General features: G+C 36.8%; 1 long non-coding RNA gene across 1 annotated transcript in view; it reads right to left on the bottom strand.

The window, feature by feature from the left end:
- Positions 1-421: 421 nt before the first annotated feature.
- Positions 422-17,115, bottom strand: part of LOC136291509 (uncharacterized) — a 34,310-nt gene continuing 17,616 nt past the window's right edge. The window contains exons 3-4 of the long non-coding RNA XR_010721586.1: positions 15,697-15,832; positions 422-462 (exon numbers count right to left, since the gene is read on the bottom strand). This is a non-coding gene — a long non-coding RNA (uncharacterized lncRNA). The remainder of the gene's footprint in view (positions 463-15,696; positions 15,833-17,115) is intronic.

Genomic DNA, 17,115 nt, shown 5'->3' on the forward strand with positions numbered 1-17,115 from the left:
CTGCCAAAAAGAGACCTGCCTGGATTTTTACTCTAAGCAGCAGGGAAAGAAAGTCAAAACAACTCTCAAAAATGATATATATTGTTGAATTTTCCAATGTCAATATTGTCATCCTTTCAGCAAAAAAATCTGTGATGTATGCTGCTAATTGAGGAAAGGAAGTATTCCTTGCAAAATATACTGGGCTTTCAAACTGTTTTAGAAAGTGTAAGGGGTGTTTCACAAATTATAGTAAGAATTCTTACCTATTTGCATCAAGCCTTGCTGTTGACAAGCCTTCTTCCTCCATATGAAAAGGCAGTGGAAGGGGATTTCCAGAGAACTAGGGCCGGCTGCAGAGTGTGCTGCTCTCCTGTGTCCATTGCACAACTCCAGGCAGGGCTCCTGATGAGAACTGTAATCACTCAAAGGATTCAGATACCACTTTTTGTTTCATTTCCACTCCATTATCATGCCGTAGCACTTTGAAATTAAGAGATAAAATTAGTCTTTACAGAAACAGGCAAGTTTGTCTCCTCCTAGACACAGGAAAACTTATACACACTCAAGCACTGAGAAAGCCAATGGCATATCCATGCCTTGCATGTGTTCTGCAAGATCTTGTAGGATTGTACAGATTATTGCTCACACGGCCATCAGGGCCCTACAGAGTCTCTCCTGAATTGCAGATTCTATACTAGGACCATTTCCCACCATTTTGCTCACAGGGACAATACCAGGATTTAAAAAAAAAAAAAAAAAAAAATCATCTGTCTTTTCTTCTTGTTGATGTGTCAATAGTACCAAAGTACTGAGTTGCTCAGTTTCCTTCTTCTCCCTGCACAGCTCAGTGTGAGCATGCTTTATAAAGATGTGCACGTTTCATAAGCCATGTGATAAAGCTGAGGTTGAACAGGCTACTGCAGTTTTGGGTTTGCTCAAGTTTAAAATACTTGTTATTTACTGCATATCAAAGTAATTATTGTGACTTTAAAATTGATTGAGATCTTTTAGAATCAGAGAAATAGTGCTGATTTTCAAAGAGCCAGACTTTTGTGCATTTGATCAAAATGGATCAAAACTTTTGACAGAAAATATTTTGTACTTTTAAATCCTCACTTTCCATTTAATGTCTATTAAAAAGAAAACAAATAAGTTCAAAGAAGATATTTTGAGTTGTTCATGATGCCTATCATACACATCTTTCTTGAATCTGGAGCTATCATGTCTGGATGACACCCAGTGGAGCTTATAACTTGTTTGATCTGTCACTATCTGGTTTTGTGCCTCCTGGACCAAGCCCCTCTGGACACAACTGACCTTAAAAGAATTGCTATTGACCCAGACATCATTAATTCAGCTGTCAACTTTAGTAGTAGTTTGACTGAAGTTAAAATTAAATCATCCTTTACCTAATCCAGTTTGCTGGAATCCACTCAGTCTCATTGAGTTATCCCTTTAATAAGAGACCTTTCACTAAGTTTTTCTTATTACAGAAAGAATATATCGAGCATTAAAATCCTTATGTGTTATAATACAAATTTATACCTACTCTTTAAAAACACTAAGACTTTTCTTTTTCCTACTTGGCTTCATTGTGAAGGCTCAATACAATCAGATTTGACATTTTCAAGTAGGTATTTTCTCAGTTATTTAATGGCAAAACTCTGAACAGAATGTATATGAGAAGATACACTCTTGCAAGTTCATGGAACTCCCAAAAATCTGCTTCAGCTCCTCATAAAGACACACTGGGAGTCATTTGCTAGGGAATCAAGGATATTTTCTTCTCCCCCTGTTTCAGAACTAGCTAGTATAAAGTAAACCACTAAGCCCTCTTTCACTGTAGTAATTAATATAGGTTGAACTTGCAACTCTCCCAATCCAGCTTGAATGTGTAAAATTCTAAACAGAAAAAAAAAGGGTGTGCTGAAAGGCTCATTTACAAATTCTGTAAAGGTTATAGGGACAAGAGGGCCTTTTATTCTGTCTGTAAGATGTCCTGATTATGCTTGAAATAGTCAGTGCAGATTTGCACAGCAGACAACCACATAATGGTCCCATCCAAACAACAGCCTGGGCAATAAAATTTCTCCTGCCGGATATATTTATTATCTGTGCCATCCATTTTTGAAATGTATGGATAATTGCTAAGCTTTTCCAATTAAAGACTCTATGGTAAATATAAAATAAAAATGTTTTAGAAGTTATTTATATTGCTGTTCCAGTTAGGCAGTGAACTACTATTATATCACAGAACTCATTAAGCACCATATATTTAAAGTTTTTTCTGATGTTAATTCCATGCTTCTAAAACAAAGATTATAGTTCATACTTAGGTTCCGATTCTAACAGTGATTCTGGGGGGGAAATAAAAAGTGTCTATAAATGTCCATTTCAGATGGATTCCTTAGAAGGATGTCCAGCTGAAAGGGTTGATAAGGTCTTTAGCAGTGTTTAACAGGTGGATATCTGGACAAAAATAAAGTGAAGATATTATTCAAGATGTTTGCTGAAATAATATATCCAAGCCTATTCTCCACATGATTAAAACCGTGCTGCAAAATTTGAGAAAGTAGCAAACGGCGAGGATGATTTAAAGACAGGAAAATCTGCCTTACAGAAAGAGATTTAATAGGTTCAATCTATTTAGCTCATCAAAGTCAAGCTTAAGGGATCTATAAGAACAGACGGGGAGAGTGTATCTTTCACCAGAGGGTTTTTCCACATAGCAGGCTAAGATACAACTATATTCCTTGACTGAGAGTTAAAGCTCACAAAATGGAAATTAGAAATAAGGTCTGTTTTAAACAGTAAGAATTATTAACCAGTAAGGAAACTTAACTGGGGATGTTCTGGATTCCTTCATATTGGAAACCTTTAAAAAAAACCCTGAATATTCCCTTTTATTTCTTTAGAGACGTGATGTGCAGGCTTGATGTTGAGCCAATAGATTATGAGCCAGTCCTTGAAGTCTCTTCCACATCTGCGTTGTTCCCTTTCGGGAATGGTCAATAACAAATCTTTGTGTCTAAATTGTTCAGCATAGGCCAAGAAAGCTCTGATTCATCTACAAAATCCCACTATGGCCGTATCCATTAAATGCCGCCATGGGGTCAACCAAAATATTGACTCATTTTCTGGTCAATAATGAAAATTAAAAGGGCACTTTCTTGGTGATGTTATCTAATCTACTCAATGAGATTCATCTGCTGAAAACTCACCTTTTTTTGCCGTCTAATATTGCTACATTTTATTGCTAAAGCTATAATCTTGTTGAGAAAAGAGGACAACAGGAGGTATGTGGAGTGAAGGATTTATTATTTACCCATTTAATCTTTTAACTGGCTATAATTACAAATTATGTAACTGAGATCTTAAAGAACCTTTGAACCTTTAGGTGCTTTTAGGACTTACACCATTAGTTTTAGTTCTGAATTACTTAATAAAAACAAGAAAGTTGCCAGTTTTCCTTGTGGAACTTTCTTAGACATCCTAGTTTTTTAGTTTAATACAAAGAAAAAAATTGTCTCTATTTTTACGGCAAACATATCATCTAAGCAACCAATCACATAACATTCCACCTAATCTCTGGTAACGGATATTATTACAAAGCAGCAAACCTAGTTTTTCCTAGAGTAAAAGGCATAAATGCGTTACCCAGAAAGCTGCTCACTTCTCAGTGTTACAGCTTTTGATAAAACTTATTCTTGATCCCAATTAGTACTCACTCTGTGTCCTGAACCCCAAGGATTCATTAACCTCATAATTTTCATCACAGCTTTTATAACTCTAAATGCTATTATTCATATGAAAGAATCAGCCTTTAAAGTGCCATAGCTGTATTATTACCTCTTGAAGCTTAATCAGCACTTCACTGCAAAGCTGGTCTCGTTACTCTGAATGACAGGGAACTTCTTTCTGGCTGAGGAATCTGAATGGAATATAACTGCATGGGATTTCTACTAAAATAAAATATTAATTGACATTAATGTTCAAATATGGATTACTTTAAACATTTCCCAGAGTATAGCCTACATATGAAACAAAGGTCTAAAAATGTTCTCTAAAACTTCTGATTATTTCTTGTTTTCTCTCTATCACCATCCTTCATGACTTGTTTCCAGAGCCCACTCTCCTGTTCAAATGAAGCAACTTCAATATCTCTGACCAGCTGCTTTTTATAAGCCCTGTATTTACTCACACTTTAATCTTATGCTTCTTTAGAGCACATTTACCAAAATAATGAAGTGTAGGAGATGGTTTTCATGGAAATGCTTTCTTTTGATATTATACTGAAAGAAATTGTGGATAAATTTTCAAGTGCACATTATAATATTTACACAGTTCCGACAATATTTAGATATGTAATTTGGCCAGTTGGCAAATGAAGGCATTCAGAATTTTGAATTTTATGCTGCAAAAAAACACACAAAAAAAGAACTGGGAAATCTTAAAACGAATACAACAAGCACTGAAATTTTTTTCTAATGCTTCATCAAAGACTTATGCAGCTGAAAGGCCACCTAACACAAAAGTTGCAGTCAACATTAGTGAATAAGATAAATAGGGGGAAGAAATGAACACAGGCAAAAATCAGGAGCATGGGGTGGGGGAATAGGTGACATCAGAAGTAAATCTTTCATCAGCACAGTGTGTGGGAAACAAACGTGGGGAAAGAATGGGCAGGAAGTCCAGGGAAAGCAGTGACAAAACTAGTATTTTCTGTGTTCCTGCCCCTCTGCTACTAATCCCATATTTTGTTTGTACCCAAACCCTCACCATTCACCAATTGCCAAAGCTGGTCTCTCCTGCTATATTATTGGACACTTTACAAGTAAGAAGCAGCTTTAAGTTCGGACCTTCAGACAGGGCACAGGAGTAGTAAATTTTGCAATCCCACTTGCGTTCACAAAACAGGGTTTAGAAGGCAGAGTATCCTTTGAGAGTAGATTTTACTCTCAAGCAAGTAAAGCAAATTTATGCACAGCTCCCGTTAAAAGCAGGGATTAGAGTTGCCAGCTGCTATGAACAGGCACACTGAAAAGCGGCCTAACACCTGGATACAAACACCGTGGTAGTGCACTGGAGGTACTAAAACATAAAAAAATATTTCACAGCACTGACTGCTGCCAGCCAGCAGAAAGAAAGCTGCAGCTCACCAGAACATATCTCTATGTGCAAAATTACCTTCAACCCAATTATACTCTTAATGAAACAAAAGTTGGACACACTCATACAGACAGTAAGTCAGCTGCTGCTTTTTTGCTTTTCAACTGTTTTCTAGTATCAGATATCAGTCCTAAATTTGCCAAGCCTGACAGTTTAATTTTCTCAAGTTTTTCTTATTTAATCCTGATATCAAAGAATTTTTGTAATATTTAGACTGTTCCTCAAAAAAAGTCAGTAGTCAGGCTTTTTTATGAATACCATTGTTCAAAGGCTGAAAGAAATGTATGTGTGCAGACCATTTGGCATTTCTTTATTTCTTAAATGATATATTGATTTTTCCTGCAGAGGTGGTATGAGGGACTGAAATGTTATGGTTAATGGATTAAACATTGTTATTAAGGACTTTTTGCCTGTTATGTTCAATTTTGTTCTTATTAGGTCTTTTAAATCTGAAAGTAAAATGCTGAGAAATCACTTACTTAAAATTTCTGCAAAGAATAGTACACTCCTTCAGTTTTCCTGAGATTAATTTCCATCGGAATTGGGGAAGACATAATTCTATTTTGGACCTGCCACACAGACTATAGTTAATAAGTGGTGAGCATAGGACCAAAGGGACTTGGTTCCTAAACTCAAAGTGCAGTTTCTTGGTAAATGCCTGCAGAGAAACCACAGGAGCAGCTTGAAGTACCAGTGCTGGTCTGGACCACGAAAATAGTGCAAAAAGGAACAATGTTATGTATAAAAATCTAGAAGACCTTAAATACAACCCTGGAACCCAGTATTCAAAACTTGTTGACTCTTTTTTTGAAGAAAATGGAATGGCAGACCTTGCACAATGGCAGGTATTGGGCAGCATTCAACATTTTCATGTGAAATATTTAATGGTAAACTACTCAATTATGCAAATGCACAAACAAGACTGTAAGAAATGAGCTTTCCAAAACTGTAACTGGACAAGATTATTTCACTTCAATAGTTTTCCCAGGGACTTTTTTCTTCTCTCTTGTAGCCAGTGCCAGAACCATCACTTAAGAATTGTTACACTGCAAGTATATAATTAAAACCTCTATTATGCACCAGAACTTTACTTCCAAGTTATAGGATTATTGCTTTTTTTCTCATAATTAAGCATTATATGTTAATTCTGCTTTCTTCCTTAGAGTCATTAGCATATAAATACAGACACTGACTCAATCTGCAATTCTCTGTGAAAGATTAAGTTTTTAAATTTCAATGGACAAACCATTTACTAAAAAAATAAATATGCTTGATGAAATTACCGTTGCTTTAACATTTCCATTAATAGCTGCACATATAAAATAGAAGCAATTTTAATACTAAATTGGACAAGATTGAAAAATGAAATTTTAGATTGCTAAATACACATTTACTGTTAAAAATGTTGTATTTTCTTTAAAATATATACCTTTGGCGTAGAAGTTATTTTCTTTTCCATTTTGAATCATTAAAAAAAAAATTATGGTTAAACATTTCCTGGTTGACATTTCTTATCTTTTGCAGGAATCCAAAAGATCAGGCGACAGTCTCAGTATTAATTACCAAGACTGTAGCAATATTCCAAAGAAATTTGCCAAACTGGAAGAAATCTCAAAAATATGATTTTCTACAAAGTAAAAGAATTTAAATTCTCAGCTGCCAAAAAACAAAAGCTGGAATCTCAGTTCTTCTTCATATCCCATCCATTCTTTGTGCTGTTACTGACTGAAATTAGACAGATATAGATATATATATATATATCCATATCCATTTTTCTAATCCTAAGACAGGAACAGGCCACGCATTCTAGTGATATAGATAACTCTCACAACATCACTGGTGAAAAAGAAAGGCTGCTGTGAGAGAGATGGCATGTTTGTTTCCTCTTTTATACAATATTCCTGTACAAGGGGTGACAAAGAATCCCCTGGCAGGAGGGGGATGTTATCCCCACCTTCTGAGTTCTCACCCAGCTTTTAGAACGTGGCAGAAGCGGTGACAGCCACACCAAAGAGCAAAACTCACCTCTCAGGCAGGGAGCCTACAAAAAGATCAAGGTGCACAGAGTCATGGGGTGCATGACTTGGACATTTTTTGTCTCAGTCTACACTTTGGAGAAACAGGACAGATTTGAAAGAGAATTCAGAATTAAGTGGCATAATCTTTCTCCTACAGCCTGCCAAATGTCAGAGCCTCTTCTGTCTTATGCTGACAGCCTTTGTAAATTTTTTCCGGGTGATATTTGCTAATCCACAGGGAATTTTCACATCTTCCTTCACTTTTGAATCAGATGGTGAGCTCTTGGCAGCTGACCAGAAAGTTAGTGCCTTTTCCCTGCTGAATTATCAATCAAGAAAGTTTCTTACTGCTCTCTTCTGCAGACACATTCCTTCACACACTAAATTATCTCCGATGGACTGATTACAGCGAGGTTAGCGCGCTAAAGCCATTTGAATGGAAGGCATAAAACTCTTTATTGCTACACAGACACAGCTGCACCAGCAATTCATATCTTTGAGTGGCCCAAAGGAGTTTTCTGTATGGCCTTTTCAGTAGTTAATATATGTTCTGTAACAGCTTCTCAGGCAAGTTTCTTCCAACAGTGCCCTACAGGTTATATAGACCACTAAACCCACTAAATATCCTCATGACAGGGAAAGATGTCACACATAGGAAACAATGAGCAATTCAGGGCTCCACACAGACTCAGTTCTGCTCTGAAAACTCTCCATCCAACTCGGTTCAGAAAATATTGGCAAATCCCACTGAAATGTCATATCAGAGCAAGAAAACACTCATTCCCTTTCTACCTCAGGCAAGACACACATAAAAAACACCTGGCTTGTCTGCTTTGTTCTCAGTGGTAGCAGCTATCAGTGATGTCCCAGCTCTCCCTGTGGAGCCTTCTCCAGACCCCTTTCTCTTTCTACAGCACTTTATCTTTGTGGACTTTGTTGCTTTTTCTCCCCAAATAACTCTGCTCTAAACTGCATGCTTTGTATTTAGAAGATACTCATCTCCCGCAGCACTGTAGTTTGCAAAGCAAGAATGTTTGTGTGGCCAGGGGTGCTGCAGGGGTGGCTTCTGTGGGACACTGCCAGAAGCTTCCTCCATGTCCAGCAAAGACAATCCCTGGCAGCTCCAAGAGGGATGTGCTGGTTGCTGAGGAGGGACCAATTAGAAACCATGTTAATGCCTCTGCGGTAATGATGCCTTGGGAAGGCTGACCTGAAATGGAGACTGGACAGAGCCAGAGAATAAAGTAGGGATATATTTAAAGGCCTCTAATTGGGCCTTGGGCCAGACAGGGCCTGATCAGAGCTACACCCAAGGTGGACTAAGAATGGTCACAAAACAGATGACCAGTCACGAGGTCTCACACTTATATAGGTTTTGGTCCATTTGCATACTGGGGTTTAATTTTTCAATTACAGCTTCAGGTTGTGAGGTCCCATTCTTCTTGTTTCTCTCTTCAGTCCACTGTTGTTTGCACTTTTGGGCCTGAAGGTTGTCCTTGGTCTTCAGCAGGAAAAGGATTTGTTTTGTTTACCCACTCTGTGAAGAGAGCTGACTAACACTTAATATGAGGCTCAGAACTACAACCCTAGGCAGCACAGAATCTGAAAAAACATGAAAGCTAAAACTTAAGGCATCAATGACACACTTAGAAAAAAGCACCCATGAAGACACCTAGATCAGTGGAGGAGGAGGGTGAGGAGGCGTTCCAGAGCTGAGACTCCCCTGGGAAGGAGACCCACGCTGGAGCAGGTGGATGCCTGAGAGGAGGCTGTGACCCCGTGGGAGGCCCATGCTGGAACAGGCTCCTGGCAGGATCTGCAGACCCTGCAGGAGAGAGCAGCCCACACTGGAGCAGCTTTCCTGCTAGGACTTGTGATCCTGTGGAGGGTCCACACTGGAGCAGGCTGTTCCTGAAGGACTGCAGCCCGTGGAAGAGTGACCCATGTTCCACCATTTCGATACAACAAGAGAAAACCTGATTTTGGATAAACACCAATATGTAAAAGGGTGTTGAAGAAGGCAGGGAAGAGATACATATAGGTATATCTTGCATTCTGACGGGCTGCTCTGAACAGCAGAGTTTTCTCTGAACTGTACAAAACAAAAGTTCTCCTAATGAATATCTGAGGATTTTCTGAATGAAGTTATTTATTTTTTGCTTTTCAAGGAGAGATCTGTGTAAAAATATCCTAAAAATCCAAGAGAATCAGTGCTGAAGAACAGATCAAAATCAAATGCTAAAGATGTGGCCTCTCACATCTAAGGGTTAGACCACAGCAGGGGAAAGCCAAATTTCCCATCTAAATTCACCCTAATTTTACCTATGTTGGTGTTCCAGATCAAGCACTTAACTCCACTAAAGTAGTATTGGTAGTTGAAAACAAATTCATATTGAAGTACTGTCTTAGACTTTAGTAAAAGTCTAACACAATTAGTAATTAGTAAAAACTAATTAAAAAATTAGTTATTTTATTCACTTCCCATACGGTATATTGGCACGTTAAAAAAGTTTTTGTTCACTTCTGTTTGGAAAAGAAAATAAATCCCCCTTAGCATATTCAATATTCCATCATTCCATGAAGAGCAGAGCAGAAAACTCTACCAGGGAGAGGAGCACACTCTAGAACATGGTATGTAGGAACAGGAATGAACCAATATAAAGATCAAGGAAATTCTAAATGATCAATAGAACCAAAGAGCTCATTATTATGATAATTTATGCCATGACTTCTATCTACCACACACATTCTATGGCTGCCAGCAATTATGGTGCTGCTGGCAAAATGACAAGAAAAATGCCTCTTTTTTTTTTTCCCTACCCATCTAGATTAATATTTTACAGAACACATAAATTAATGTAGCAATCTTATTTTTCTTTAACCAATATATCCACTAAACACTCCAGACGGACCACAGCAACTAATCAAATAAGAAGGCAATGGAATTGGTGGGATTAATAATGTGAAATTAAATTGCAAGAAATTTTGCTACATGTGCCAAATCAGAATAAATTTCAGTTGGGGAATACCAGGAGAAACACCTTGCTAGTGGCATTCAAAGCTAAATCTCAAGCTAAAAAATGAAATTTTGTTTTTATGATTTTATTTAACTTAATGAAAACATGAATTTTGGGCTCAAGGAGAACTGATGCATTATGATAACTTGGATTGCTGTTGAAAAAAGAATATAGTCACCAAAGTCACTGTAAAGCCTGTTGCTCTAATTTTTTTTCATTGGAAACAAAAAGAAAGGAACTGCATAAGAAAGAAAGTCTTTAAATGTTCCTGTAAAAGTTGAGACATTTTTGTTCATGGGAGGTGTAGTATTTAATAAAGAATAGACATGGGTTTTCCTACAAAAGATAACTGATTTTGATGAAACCAAAACTTCTCACTCTACTAGTGGAAGACACTCATTTAGGGCGAATACCTAATTCTGAATAAAAGACTATTTTCAAAGATATTTAAGACCTAGTGAAGGTCATAAACACAGGGCACTGCCTGACACAAGTAGATGGACACAGGGGCCTATCCTTATAAGAAAATTCTTGGTTTGGGTTTTTCCTCCTCCCATTTAACTGAATCAGACCATGTAACTGAGATGCAGATTCTCAAATGAGAAACCAGCTTAAAACAACTTCTGTCAATCTCAGCTGACCTTAAAAACTGATCTCAGGTGGATACCAAAGCATCTACTTCCAAGGAGCAATATAAGAAATGTATTTCTCTTCTCTTTTTCCTGGCTGGCAAGCAGGAAGTTTCATATGTATAATAAATTTATTTAAAAATCTAATGAGTTTACTGTTTAAAAGCATTTGTGGGAAGGCTTGGGCTCAAAGATGGATTTTACAGTTTCTCACAAAACAAAAAAAGCAAAAATATGAGTCATCTCATATTGACTTGTCTTGGTGAAAATACTATGGACACAATAGTTTCCAGCAACTGGCCCTTATTTCAATTCACAATAGTCAACAGCCATTGTGGACATTTTAGAGACCCTTTTGAGGGTCTACCTGTGTGATAGATTCTGCCAAATAGATCATCAAGAGAAGAAAAAGCCCATGTGACCCCCACTGCATATACTGTCTAGCCCTTCTTCATAGGCAAGAACTCCAGTTTGGCATGAAAATCAGCTTGATACTTTCTGCAGGGAAGAAAAAAAAAAAAAAAAAAAAAAAAAAAAAAAGGAAAAACAAGATAAATGATCCCACCCAAATCCCTACTTTCTAACCATTAACTTTAGGTTGCCAGCAAATCATTTCTTTGAAAGAGTCTCAGGCTTTTCAGGTGGATTCAGAAAAAGATTATAAATCATTGCTCTTGATAGCTGGGTGAGCCAGTCCAAACCTCTCCACTCTGGGGTCACTTAAAATGATAACTTGGGTTAAAATGTTCAGAAGCCAAGAAATAACCTAACCTTGTTCCAGCTCCCACTTACACGTAGGACCCAATGATACACTCACAGGTAACACTGTGGTTCTGCACAGACAGTTTTAAATGAACACATGAACTGAAAAGGTAATTAATTTATTACAAAGGGCTATTTTTATAGGTTATAGTGACTGCTGAAAGCTTAAAGGTTTTTCTGCTTCAAATAATTATATTAATATTTCTTTTGGAAGATCAAAAGGAGGTTGAAAAAATTATTTCTTTAAGAAGCAGTAGTCTTGTGAAGCAATGCCATTTACTTTCAGCCGTGATGTGATTTCCTTTGGATATAAATGTGCTGAACCTCAATCAGGATGCAGAGCAGACAGTTAAAGGAGAACTTCAAAAAGCCCTGTAAAAGGAAAACCTGCATAAAAGTTCACAGTAATTTCTGCATACAGTTCTGAAAATGAAAGGGCTTTGTAACACGAGTCCTCAGTTTGCAATTTAAGGTGCCCTGTTCATCTAAGATGCTTTTCTTAAGACTGCTTTTTGCTTTAAGATTCAGACAGACAGACAAAAATTAGCCTTTAGATGTTTTCTCTTTTTAAAATTCTGTTTCTTCTTACATTTCAGAAGCCCTAAAGTCTTTAAAATGGGGCTTTCTTTATGTAGCTTTTTTGGACAAAAAGAATACCATCTAACTGTATCATTTTCCACACTTTTAATATGAAGTGTTAGAAAAAGTAACTCACCTCAGTGGGTAAGGATGACTAATCCCTCAAAAATACGGATAAAGAAAATTGAGAATAGCTAGTATGAGGCTGTAAGATAAAGCATATCCTATCTTAACACAATTTTAATATTTTAATACATTTCAAATATCTTTCTAGTCATGAAAAATTAAGGCATATGATTTTAATAAAGTACTGGGAAACCCTCCAGGAGACAGGAAGCTTAATGCAAGCCATATGCAAATCCAGACCTGTGACTTTGTTATAAGTATATGGCATATGTGAAAACAAATAAATATACTGGGTTTAAAATTCTGGTTTGAAAACGGCAATTTTCATCTCAGCTATATTTTGATATAAATATAACAACTTGCTCCACACAATAAAATGTAAATAGTCAGTTCCCTATAAATGACAGAGAGGGAAAAACAGAAATGAAAAATATTGTGTAGGAAAAAGAAGCATCCAAGAGCAAGACCCTTCAGAAAAATATTGACAGATATAATGAAGAAGTACCAGTAGAGAACGTTAACAGAGTAGCTCATACCCTTGCTGAACGCAGAAATAGTGGGGTTTATAAGATGAATTAATACAAGACAAAACAGTCAGGAATTCCAGGAATGGCAAGTTGTCAGAGCCAGATCCCACGCTTTTAAAAGCCTTAAGTCAAAGAAAACACAGAAAATCAACAATGTAATTTATATGCCAGCAGCAAAGATGACACCACATCAGATAAGACTGATGTAGAGATGATGGGCAAGACAAGGCTGATAGGAGAAGTAACCTTGTACAGCTGTACCACAGGAAACCAAACTGGCTTTGCAACAGAGGAAAACAGACTGTGGGAAATGTGGAAAAGCATCAGGCCAAATGAGGAATTAGATTTCCAACAGGGGACAGGGATGTAGCAGGTGTTACAAAAATAATATTTTCAGAAAGCACTCAGGCCACTCAGAGCAGCCCATGATGGGATGCAATCATCAGATAATGGTCTCCTGGGAGATAATGTCATTAGTACAGACCACAGGGATGACTCCAAATAGACAAAATATTGCACATCAGGCTGATTCAGTGCAGAAGGGGTCTTCCTTTTTGTTAGTCATTTTCTGTCCCATTTCCCACCACTATAACCAGGATTATGATCCTGCTGTGTGCTGCACATGAGGAAACAATTCTGAGCAGAATTGCAGTCCCTTGCTGGGAAATCGCGGAGGTTTCAGCAGCAGCAAGTGTAAAAGTCTGTTTCATCATTACTATCCTAAGCCCTACTAGTATAATTTCCTTCTATCCTCACCCCAGCATACAGAACATACCTAACAAAGAGATTGGTGTAATACATACACAAAGAATCTGACAAGGACTTGAGGAACCAAGCTGGATTCAATGTTTCAATAACAGAGATAAAGCAGGATTGCCAGGATTCTGCTGTGAGGTGGACACTCCTCAGCTGTTTAAGTGTGGGATTATTTTTTTTTAAGCTTCTCTTATTTTGGTGTGTCTGTAAGATTCTGTTTACACTTTAAAGAATAAGAGTTCTTCACAGTGCTGTAAAAGGACTGGCTTGTATTTATGCAAGTCATCTAACATCAAGCTCTAAATGTGGTATGGAAAATTACTCTTACAACTGTCTAAAATGCATCTGCAAGCTTTTCTGCTCTTCCCAGAACAAAGGGCCTAAATTCCAAAGATTTCAACCTCTAACCAGCCCAGGTCCTCCTTGATATTCTCCACAGCCCAGCTAGAATTTCCTTCTCCATTTTTATGTTGCTTCATACTCAAAAAAAACACCGATGACAGTAAATGAGAATATCACATACAAACCCTTGGATAGTTGAATGTGGAACTATGAGCTTTCATAAGTTGCTTCTGATTTTGAGTACAGAGGACGGACCAAAGACAATTATGCAATTACATTATACCCCTGCTCAAAGTACACAGTGTGGTTCTAGCTAGTCAGTTAGTGAAATTTGTTGCCAATGCTTTAAACATATCCAAAAGTTTGATTGTTGCTTTCTCCTGTTTCATTGCAGTATTTGATACTTTGCTTTGACATTTTGAACGACATACAAAAGTTATTTTCACAAATGCTGAGAGAAGCATGCAGACATTTGATAACTGTTTTTTGGCTACTGAGCAACTCTTTTAAATGTATTTTTATTGAGCAGTATGTAGATGACTATCTAAGATGAATCCCTTAAAAATGAATGTGCTCATTCCACTAATATGATAAGTACTCTCATTAAGAGGAAAGGAAAACATAAGCATAACAAAGGTTCACTCTGGGTAATATTTTTTTCTTCAGGGTTCAGTGACACATGAAAAGGGAACAATATCTAATTTTCTAAATCTGCATTCTTCACATCTGAAGCAACCGAAAAAGTTAAGCCTGTCCATTAAAGAGCAGGACTGAAATTTTCCTGTCCATTTGTTGGTTTCCACATCCAACGATGACATTAAATGTATTAATGAGATTTTTAATAATTAATTTGCTCTACATTTCAGCATCAGGAAGAGAGAAGACTGAATAGCCCTACCACATAATGCACACAAGTTTATCAAGGTCAGCCTTGGTAGGAGACTATGAAGTTTAATTGCATTGGTTTGCATTTTAGGAGACACATTTATTTTCACGGAATGACTAAGGGGTTTTTTGTGTTGTTTTTCATGGGTTTGGAAAAGAAACATAGCACTATGATGCAGGAGATGTATATTATTGCTGGCTTCCTAATACACGGCTTGCATTATATATTAAAAAAAATATAGTAACATGTATCAAGGTCTATGCTGGTACAAAACCTTCTGCCATGTAAAACCAGTAAGTGATTTTCATGAGTTTTCATAAATTTTGGAAGAGTTTGGTTAGCTGAGCCTGATTACAAATGCAAAATTAGAAACACTAGGAATGAAGCTCAATTATCTAAATGCTCAAAAAATAAAACCAGAGACATCAGTGTGAAAAACAAACTGAATGCAGAAAAAGAAGAATAAATAGAGAACTATCCAGAAAACAGGCTCAAAAAAAAAGGAAGGTATTTGTAAGGGCTAATTATATGCATACATGTGTCCATTTCACAAGAACAAACTCCAGCCTAGACACACTGCTCCTGACAATAGATCTGATGGTGATAGTCCTAGATTATAATTATAATCTGACCATTTAATAAACTGGGGTATAATCAAGCCATGATTTAAAGTTTGAGTTCCAAACGCTACCTGATTTTATACCACTGTTGTTAATCCTTTAAAATCAATACTAAACCAAAACAGCATTACATATCTTAAGTCACAGAATTAATTTTCTGCTCTAAAAAGGATGGGCTTCAAGGAGTAGAATTTCTATTAAATCAGGTAAATGATCACAAGAATTACATTTCTGCTACTGTCTCACCAAAATTTAAATAAAAACACACCTTTAAAAATCTTACCTTTTTTCCTCTGTTTTCTCTTTCCCTTCTAAAGCAAGGGATGCCAAAGCTTCTGTCATTCCTTTATCTTTGATCATTATTTTCCTGGTCTTGTAACTTAAAATGTGTTTTCCCACATAGTTCAGACTCACCAGCACTGGGGGAAAGGGGAAAGAAAAGGAAAACAGACAAAGAAATTTTAAATCAAAATGAAATCTTGCAAAGTAACATTTGAATTATGGTACTGTGAAAAAACAAGTACATTCCTAAGGTTCTATTCTGTGACTGGCACCTGTAACTGTTGGCAGGGAAAAGAATATTCATTTTAGTCTCAATTACAGAGATTAAATAGGATCTTCTCATACAGCTAACATGCATACCTGGCTAGATCTTAGTAACTAAACTGTCTGTGCATTTGTCATATATGCCTATCTCTGTCAAGCATTATAAGCCAATGCTTCTTTGTGTTTTCCTTAACCTGACCTCTTGTTGATGACCATTTTATTTTGGATAGCAAATATCAAAGAATAGCAATCTCATAATCTCTAAAAATACAGTAATTGCTCTAGTGACATCCAACAAAATCCGATCTCAGTTTTATACCAAACAAAAGCTAAAGCAGGTAGCTAGACTGTAAGTATTATTTCCCTGTGCCTGAAATACAGCTTTTGAGAATGAAAATTTCTGTCTTACTGATTTTGCTTAGTAACGTGGGAGAGAAAAGGTGAAAACTTCCCAGATTTTGCCAAAGTTCTCAGCTAAGTTTTTCAAACCCAAAGGATTTAAACACAAAGTTTTTAAACACAGAGGTATGCCTCAGAATATCTGGGTGCCCATTGACTCAAGCAAACCTAAATTTCCATCCAGGCCACGAAATATTTGCAGCCAAAGATAATTTCTTTAAAAACAGAACTGAAACCGAGGAACTACTTAAATGCATATTTCAATATGTCTGCACTATGAAAAAATCATATTTCTGTGTTTACATTCATAACACCCTTTTGCAGATCAACCAAAATCTGTAATGGTTGCAGTCCCAGTGATAACAATTGCACTGACACCTGACTAGCTTAATAAGAAAAAGCAATTTTATACTCCCAGATTACACTCAAGTTTTCTTTTTTTTTTTAAGATGAATTATAAATTGGAATTATTGTAATTTTTTTGAAAAGGGTAGACATTTAACATAAATGTTAATAAAGGGTGTAATGCTGAGATTCAGAGCTGGACAAAAGAGAATTGAAAATAGATCACAAAATTGGAGTGGGCAACATTCTGAGAGAAAACAGAGAAGCAGCTGCAACAAATCAGTAGCATGCTATGCCATCATCTACGTAACAGCTTTCTGGGACACTGAGGCAGAGAAACAGAAGTGTTAATTTATTACTTCGTGTTCAATGTATTCATTGCCACTTGTCAGTGTATAGACTGCATTTCCTT

The sequence above is a fragment of the Chamaea fasciata genome, unplaced genomic scaffold, assembly GCF_029207755.1.
Source record: "Chamaea fasciata isolate MVZ Bird 193981 ecotype frontalis unplaced genomic scaffold, bChaFas1.0.hap1 SCAF_6, whole genome shotgun sequence".
NCBI classification, from domain to species: domain Eukaryota; kingdom Metazoa; phylum Chordata; class Aves; order Passeriformes; family Sylviidae; genus Chamaea; species Chamaea fasciata.